The sequence below is a fragment of the Procambarus clarkii genome, chromosome 68, assembly GCF_040958095.1.
Source record: "Procambarus clarkii isolate CNS0578487 chromosome 68, FALCON_Pclarkii_2.0, whole genome shotgun sequence".
Taxonomy (NCBI): Eukaryota; Metazoa; Arthropoda; class Malacostraca; order Decapoda; family Cambaridae; genus Procambarus; species Procambarus clarkii.
Window position 1 is genome coordinate 23,897,770 of NC_091217.1, and position 7,767 is coordinate 23,905,536.

Sequence of the window (7,767 nt, forward strand, 5' to 3'; positions counted from 1 at the left end):
TCACAACAAGGGTGGAAGTGGAGACGTATAGGGAGACTTGTAGAGTCTCACTCTAGGGTTAGGAAAATGGTCAAATACGACAATTTATCCTTCCCTCTGTCTTGGGAGGATATCTCTAAATTGGAGAATAGAAATAAACTATCCATTTTTTTGTATTCAATACACAAACATACAGATGGCGTCTATCACGTCTCTCTTTGTCGTCGTGGTAGCAGACAGTACTCGGTCATAGTTCCTTTATTGTTATTGGGGGAATCTCATGTGGCCTTGATAAAAGAGTTCGATAAGTTCCTTCGGAACTTTACTCGCAGCCACAAACGAAAGACAGTCTTCTGTAGAAACTGTCTCTCAGAATATCAAAATTCGTCTGAGCTAACAAATCACTCATCTTCCTGCGACATCACTCAGAAAATTATTTACCCTCAGCCTGGGGACACACTCCATTTTAAAAATACGGGGAAAGGTTACGCCCCTTCCCATGTGGGCTATTTTGATTTTGAGTGTGTCCTAAGCACTGAGGATTGTCTAGGTTCTGTTACAGCCATACATAGACCTATAGCATGCAGCTATATAATTGTTGATAGGAACCACACTGTCGTTGATAAATTTACTTATTTTGGGGGGGACAGTGTTACTCATTTCATGCAGCGAGTTGCTACCAAATGGGAAATTATCAGATCTACCCTCCACCATTATGAAATAGACATGTCTCTTGAGGATATGATCCATTTTAGGAGACAGACTCACTGCCAGTTTTGTGAGCAGGTATTTACCCCCTCCAATTTCAAGGTTCAACATCATGATCACCTTAGGGAAAAGCTCAATTATATTGGAGCTCTATGTAATTACTGCAACCTCCGCCACAAGAATGCTCTGGAGAGTTTAGTTCTAATTGCCCATAATATGTCTTATGACATGGGCTTAATTTTGAGGGAGTTTACCATGGATTCAAATATTAAGAGCAATATCCTCATGAGACAGGGGACGAAATATCTTAAGGTGGAAATAGGGAAGCTTAAATTTCTTGATTCACTGGCTTTTATTACAGGTAGTCTTTCATCCCTAGCAAAGACCCACATTGATTCAGCCAGCCCCTTAACATTCACTCACTCAATGATAGAGGGTTTGCCCAAAAAGAGTCACCACCTACTCTTAAAGGGTAAGCAGTTTTTCCCTTATGAATATACCACAAAAATCAGCTGCTTTAATGACACAACACTCCCTCCTATTGAAATGTTCTACAGCTCCCTAAACAAATCAGGTATAACTTTGGACGAATATAGACATTCTAAATTAGTATGGGAGGCTACAGGGTGTAGGACATTAAAAGACTACCTCCTCATTTATTTGAGGTGTGATGTAGGATTACTGGCTGACATTTTTACACACCACAGGGCAATTCTAAATGATATATATTCTTTAGAATTGACACACTATTGCAGCCTCCCAGGGTACTCCTACGACTGCTTCCTGAAAAGTAGTAGAATATCGTTGGAGTTAAGTGCAGATGTGACGTTGCACAATCTCTTATCACAAAACATACGAGGGGGTTTTACAACTGCAGTTAGGAGTTATGTCAGAGCTAACAACCGCTATGTCAACCCATCTTTTAACCCCCAGGAGGATAGGTCTTCATTCTTACTTTATCTCGACTTTAACAGCCTCTATGGGAGTTGTATGACTAGGAAATTGCCCCATGGGGGACTAAGGAGACTTTCATCTGATGAGATGAACTCCTTCATTAGCGGGGGGAAGATAATGACAGAACAGCCTTTCTCTTCTAACAAAGGGTACTGGCTCTTAATTGACACCAAACTTTTAAGACCCGAAATAGCTAGACTAACAGACGATCTGCCCCTTTGTTTACACCATAGGGGAATAAGTATGGAGGATATCTCACCATTTAGTAGGGGACTTCTGGAAACAAATAACATCACACACCTCCCCCCAAAAAACATCAAACTGGTTGGAGATCATCTCCCCAAAAAACATTATTTCATATCTCTTCACCTTTTACAACTATTTATTGAGATAGGACTTGAAGTGGAAACAATACATGCAATTTACGAGTTCCACCAGTCAGATTTTATGGCAGAATTTGTTAACACCAACGTTAACAATAGAAATGCCTCCAGCAGTAATGATAGGAAAACACTCTTCAAATTACTGACGAACAGTGTTTTTGGTAAAACGCTACTGAACCCAGCTCGTTATGCCATTGACACCAAACTAGTGACTTCAGCTAGGGTCTTTTTACGAGAGGTGAAGAATCCCCGCTTTAAACGAATGGTGCATTTAGGCGACAATAAATTATTGTCTGTCAGTTCCAGACCATTCATTAAAATTACTCATCCTAATTACATTGGGTTCCAGATTCTTGAGCTAGCAAAATACAGCTTGTACCATTTTTGGTACAGGGTACTTAAGAACCACTATTCAGATAGGGTACAACTGGTGTATAGTGATACAGACAGTTTCATTTTCTCCTTACTAGCTGAAGATGTCTTTAATGAGATGGGGAAAGAACCCCTTAGTTTGTGGATGGATACGAGTAATTTTCCTGAAACTCACCCCTTGTATGATCCTTCTAAAAAGGGTGTTTTAGGGCTGTTAAAGTCAGAGGTGTCAGATAAACACATCCTTGAAGTTGTGGCACTCAAGCCCAAAATGTATAGTGTGCTTTTGCTTGACAATAAAAATTCCATCACCGCTAAGGGTATCCCCCGAGCTGTGCAAAGATCTTTAACACATAACCACTTTAAAGAGACCCTTCACAGTAATGGTGTAGTAAATACTTTTAATTACTCACAAATAAGAAACATAGGGGGGCAGATGGCAACCACATTCAATACTAAGAGGGGTTTAAGTGCATTTGATGATAAGCGCTTTTACCTAAATAAATACACTAGCCTAGCGTATGGTCACCCAGACATACCATCCGACCCCCACCCCAACACCTCAGCCCAAGGAATGTCCACCGAGAGTGAAGGTGGTGACGTCATTGAACCACAAGGAGAGGAAGGACAACACCCCACCCGCGAGAGTGAACCCTATGACGTCAGCAGTCAGTCACCTGAGGGAGGCGCACTACATCCCATTCACTCTCTGGGAGATGATGAGTCATCGTCTTCGCCCCAGGAGGAGGAGGAGGAGGAGGGGGAGGAAGACCCCACAACGGACTTGTGGGCGAGAAGGAGAGGTCTTGTTAATAAATATTATGCGGGGGGAGATGACCTACAATACGACTATGTTTAACTCTATGTACTTTGATAATATAATCTATAAATCATCAGGATTATTTCTTTTTCTCCTTCTTTAAGTATAAAAGCTTAAAATATATCCAACTTAAAAACAACTAAGGGAGGCTGGTCCCTCTTACGGTACACTCAAGGTCATCAAGTATGAGGAGGGGTGGTGAGGGGGGACCGCCCCTACTGCGAGGATCCTGTTTTTACACCTGTCCCATAGAGGGGGGGGGGGTTGTAACTACAGCTCACCTGAGTGTTTATTATACAAATATACTGTCATACTTTTCTGTATAAATGAACATGAGCATGAACATAGCGACACATAATAGATACCTATCTTCACTATTTTACGATTGTTGCTGCCCCACACCTTGGGCGACCTAATATGGGGTGGCTCTAAGTGGCACCCCGCCTCTGATTTTCTTATCTGATTACCCTTCATAGGCAGCTACTTTACTGTAAATGAACATGATCATAGTGGCACATAATAGATACCTATCTTCACTGTTTTTTCGACTGCTACCACTCACACCTTGGGTGACCTAATATGGAGTGGCACTATGTGGCTCCCCGCTTCTGATTTTCTTATCTGATCTACATACATAGGTGGGGCTATCTGTCACCAAAATATCTACTCAGTGGAGGTCGGTTATCGTGGTTGGTGGCAGTGGAGGTCGGTTATCGTGGTTGGTGGCAGTGGAGGTCGGTTATCGTGGTTGGTGGCAGTGGAGGTCGGTTATCGTGGTTGGTGGCAGTGGTGGTCGGTTATCGTGGTTGGTGGCAGTGGTGGTCGATTATCGTGGTTGGTGGCAGTGGAGGTCGGTTATCGTGGTTGGTGGCAGTGGTGGTCGGTTATCGTGGTTGGTGGCAGTGGTGGTCGGTTATCGTGGTTGGTGGCAGTGGTGGTCGGTTATCGTGGTTGGTGGCAGTGGAGGTCGGTTATCGTGGTTGGTGGCAGTGTAGGTCGGTTATCGTGGTTGGTGGCAGTGGTGGTCGGTTATCGTGGTTGGTGGCAGTGGTGGTCGGTTATCGTGGTTGGTGGCAGTGGAGGTCGGTTATCGTGGTTGGTGGCAGTGAGGGTCGGTTATCGTGGTTTGTGGCAGTGGAGGTCGGTTATCGTGGTTGGTGGCAGTGGAGGTCGGTTATCGTGGTTGGTGGCAGTGGTGGTCGGTTATCGTGGTTGGTGGCAGTGGTGGTCGATTATCGTGGTTGGTGGCAGTGGAGGTCGGTTATCGTGGTTGGTGGCAGTGGTGGTCGGTTATCGTGGTTGGTGGCAGTGGTGGTCGGTTATCGTGGTTGGTGGCAGTGGTGGTCGGTTATCGTGGTTGGTGGCAGTGGAGGTCGGTTATCGTGGTTGGTGGCAGTGTAGGTCGGTTATCGTGGTTGGTGGCAGTGGTGGTCGGTTATCGTGGTTGGTGGCAGTGGTGGTCGGTTATCGTGGTTGGTGGCAGTGGTGGTCGGTTATCGTGGTTGGTGGCAGTGGTGGTCGGTTATCGTGGTTGGTGGCAGTGGTGGTCGGTTATCGTGGTTGGTGGCAGTGGTGAGTGATGGTCATAGTTGGTGGCAGTGGTGAGTGATGGTCATAGTTGGTGGCAGTGGTGAGTGATGGTCATAGTTGGTGGCAGTGGTGAGTGATGGTCATAGTTGGTGGCAGTGGTGAGTGATGGTCATAGTTGGTGGTAGTGGTGAGTGATGGTCATAGTTGGTGGTAGTGGTGAGTGATGGTCATAGTTGGTGGTAGTGGTGAGTGATGGTCATAGTTGGTGGTAGTGGTGAGTGATGGTCATAGTTGGTGGTAGTGGTGAGTGATGGTCATAGTTGGTGGTAATAATTGATGGTCTTCGTGGTTGTGGTTTGCATGGTCGTGTGGTTTGGTAGTGCTGGTATAATGGTGGTGTGGTGAGGTAATATGGTGAGTTTGTGTGTGGTGAGGCAGTGTGGTGTGGTGACATGTTTGTTTGATAATATGGTGTTGTGGCGCAGTGTGGTGGTTTGTTGTGGTTTTGAAAGTGTGCTGGGGTAGTGTGGTAACATGGTGTGGTAATGGTGGTGTGTGGTATGGTGTAGTGTGGAGTGAGTGTGGTGGTGTATTGTGATAGATGTAGTATGTGTATGGTGAGGTGTAGTGTGGTAGAGGTAGTGTGTGGTGGATCTGGTGTGATGTGTAGTGGTAATGTGTGTCGGTGGTGTGGTGTAGTGTGGTAATGGTTGTTTTGTCAGTGGTAGAGCAGTGGTGAGGTAGTGGTGATGTGGTAGGTAGTGTGAGTTTGGTTATGTGGTAGTGTGTGGTGGTGGTGTGGAAATGGTGGTGTGTGGTGTTGGTGGTGGTGATGGTGTGGAGTAGTGTGGTAGTGGTAATGTGTGGTTAGGTGTAGTAGTGGTGGTGAGTGGTGGTGGTGGTGGGTGGTGGTGGTGTGATGTAGTGCGGTAGTGTACTCACCTAGTTGTGCTTGCGGGGGTTGAGCTCTGGCTCTTTGGTCCCGCCTCTCAACCGTCAATCAACAGGTGTACAGGTTCCTGAGCCTATTGGGCTCTATCATATCTACACTTGAAACTGTGTATGGAGTCAGCCTCCACCACATTGCTTCCTAATGCATTCCATTTGTCAACCACTCTGACACTAAAAAAGTTCTTTCTAATATCTCTGTGGCTCATTTGGGCACTCAGTTTCCACCTGTGTCCCCTAGTGCGTGTGCCCCTTGTGTTAAATAGCCTGTCTTTATCAACCCTGTTCATTCCCTTGAGAATCTTGAATGTGGTGATCATGTCCCCCCCCCCTAACTCTTCTGTCTTCCAACGAAGTGAGGTTCAATTCCCGTAGTCTCTCCTCGTAGCTCATACCTCTCAGCTCGGGTACTAGTCTGGTGGCAAACCTTTGAACCTTTTCCAGTTTAGTCTTATGCTTGACTAAATATGGACTCCATGCTGGAGCCGCATACTCCAGGATTGGTCTGACATATGTGGTATATAATGTTCTGAAAGATTCCTTACACAAGTTTCTAAAGGCCGTTCTTATGTTAGCCAACCTGGCATATGCTGCTGATGTTATCCTCTTGATATGAGCTTCAGGGGACAGGTCTGGCGTGATATCAACCCCCAGGTCTTTCTCTCTCTCTGACTCTTGAAGTATTTCATCTCCCAAGTGATACCTTGTATCTGGTCTCCTGCTTCCTACCCCTATCTTCATTACATTACATTTGCTTGGGTTAAACTCTAACATCCATTTGTTCGACCATTCCTGCAGCTTGTCCAGGTCTTCTTGAAGCCTCAAGCTGTCCTCCTCTGTCTTAATCCTTCTCATAATTTTGGCGTCGTCAGCAAACATTGAGAGGAATGAGTCTATACCCTCTGGGAGATCATTTACGTATATCAGTGTGTGATGGTGGTGGTGGTAGTGGTTGTAAAGGTGCTGTGGTGGAAGTGGAGGTGTTGGTGGTGGTAGTGGTGGTGGAGGTGCTGGTAGTGGTGGTGGTGGGTTTTTATTTCTGTAATTTTTTTTTTATTAATTTTTACCACAAATAGGGCCTTACATTTAAACATTTAGGTTATATACATTTTCTTCTGTCCTCCCTAGACAGGGTTAGAGATCTGTTAAGCATATAGTTCAGGGATAGAGAGTTTGAAAGAGTAACTCAGGTATTGGTGAACAACGGATATAGCAACGCGGAAATAAACGCTGCTATAAGAAGACACTTGGACCGATGGTATAATCCTGAACTTAGAACAGAAACCACAATACCTCCAATAAAATTATATTACACATCAACCATGCACAGTGAACATATAAAAGAGGTAAGAATAATGAAAAAAATAATCCGTAAAGGAGTAAAAAGCATTACTCCTAACCAAAACATAAGACTGATCATATTCTACAAAACCAAGAAGACTTCCGAACTCCTTATCAAAAACAGCCCGAAGCCGACGGAGAACCCTCTACAGCAGTCAAGCGTTGTATACATGTACACTTGCCCCCACGAAGGATGTAACCTTTAATGTAAGTACATAGGTATGACGTCGACCAAGCTGACGAGGCGTTTGACATGTCCATCTTCAATCTGGTGCCCCCAGGAATCACATGAGACAAGCTTCCTTGTAAGAATACAAGCAAAGAATAAATCAGTGTTATAAATCGAGTAACTGGAAACTGGTGACATCAACCTTGGACAACAAGAGGTCACCTGTACCGACCGGGGACCAGCTTCGCTTACCCTACGCTAAGTACCTGCCTATAAAGTTTGAACAAAATAACATACATAATATTACAAATATACGGTATACATATAATATTATAAATATTAAATATATAAATATATACATATAATTTTATAAAGAGTTAAAAGGACTGACATCAACAAGTGATCCATACAGTGAACCACAAATACAATACAATACATCAGACAATGGAGAGGTGTGGCGAGTGTTCGGGAGTACTGGGAAAACGTAATGCAGGCGTCCAGTGTTGCATCTGTAACATAAGATTTCACCTGGGCTGTGCAGAATTATCTCCAGGATGCACAAA